The sequence below is a fragment of the Pteropus alecto genome, unplaced genomic scaffold (genome assembly GCF_000325575.1).
Source record: "Pteropus alecto unplaced genomic scaffold, ASM32557v1 scaffold23, whole genome shotgun sequence".
Classification (NCBI taxonomy): domain Eukaryota; kingdom Metazoa; phylum Chordata; class Mammalia; order Chiroptera; family Pteropodidae; genus Pteropus; species Pteropus alecto.
The window spans coordinates 5518204-5519786 of NW_006435837.1; the positions used below are offsets into that span (position 1 = coordinate 5518204).

Below are 1583 nucleotides of genomic sequence, written 5' to 3' on the forward strand. Positions count from 1 at the left end.
TAGCAAATGTCTTCTCTCACTCTATGGCTTGCTTTTTCTCTTAAGGAGTCTTTTAGTAGAAGAAAAGTTCTAAAGTTCTTCATTTAAATGTAATCGAATGTATCAATTGTTTCCCTTTATGTTTAGTACTTTGTGTGTCTACTTTAATCACACCTGTCTCCATGTCTGGGGAGCTGGATTTTGAATGGTCAAGTGTTTTGTCTCTGGTAGCGGTGAAAACCAAAAACTACAGGCTCAAAGAGAAAAAGGGGAGTGGGTGGGAAGGGGAATGGCTAAAAGCCAGAGGAAGAAAATAGGGATTGGCAGGGACGTGACAAAGGCCATGTAGGCAGATAGAGGGTATGACTGAAAGTGGATTAAATATCTTTACCATACAGCTCCTTATGCATAGAAAGGAAGTTGGCAATATCATGTGAAAGGAGGATAAGTTAAAATGATGTGTGGGAAGAGAGGTGCATATTATCAACATCTCAGAAGGGATTTATGCTGAGAGAATTACCGCTTTAGCTGGACCCACTAATGCCATCTTTAAAGCCTTTCTTATGATTATCTACAAACTGGAGGAGGACATCAGCACAATAGCACAGCTGTCAGTAGCCCGTGGTAACCCTGAGCCTGATAGTCTCTGCTATCAGTGTGGTTCTCTCATTAAGAAAAGTGGTTTCAAGATCAAGGATATATGACAAGAGAATATAGGGGCTCAGGTCCAAGTGGCAGGGGATATGCTTCCCTACTCAACCAAGAAGGCCATTACACTGCTGGCATAAGAAATCCATGACACTGAGTGTGTCAAACAGACCTATCTTATCGTGTTGCATCCATCCTGACCCTGAAGACCATCCAACTTTCTGGTCATCCTTGCAGGTGGTCAGGACAGGTACAGAAAAAGCAGCAATGTATGAGTTTTTGTGCCTCAACACTGACCTGAATGGACTCCCTCTGGAGGCCTATACCATTCAAGGACAGCATGCCATTCCACAGCTACATTTGACCAAGCTGCCCCTGTGGACAATGCAACAGTCTTATTTTTCTATGATGCATGGCAATCCTGGATTCAATGACATAGAAATTCAATGAAATGAAAGGCTGTTGGGCAGGGTTAGTTGCATCCACTAAGACTATTCATGAGCTCACCATTCTAAGCATTTTAATTGGCTGCATAACTGGGCATTAGGGTGCCAAAATCAATAAGATCTACTAGATGTCTGGGACATAGATCAAAATTGCAAACCCAATAGGAAGGATCTAGTGATAAGCAGGTTACCATCATTGGATCTGCTGCCAGCATTAGCCTGTTACAATATCTAACTGTCAGGCTTTCCTCAGAGACGGGTGGCATGTAGAGCAGCTAAAACAATGCAGAGTCATCTATAATCCTTTTTGGCTGTTCACTACCCTTGATCCATCTGTGTAGTTTCTGAATAATCAGCAATTCCAGGTTTTAAATAGTCTGGAAATTTTCAGTTTCTGTACACTTTATCATTCACTCATGATTTTTAAGTTATTTTAATTCCATTCTCCATTCAGCTGTTAGAGCTGAGTTCCATATTTAGTTTTATAAGCCTCTCCCTGTTTTGTTTTAT

General features: G+C 41.3%; 1 pseudogene; it reads left to right on the forward strand.

The window, feature by feature from the left end:
• The first annotated feature begins 341 nt into the window (after positions 1-341).
• LOC112479499 lies at positions 342-1343 on the forward strand (annotated as a pseudogene).
• The last annotated feature ends 240 nt before the right edge of the window (positions 1344-1583 follow it).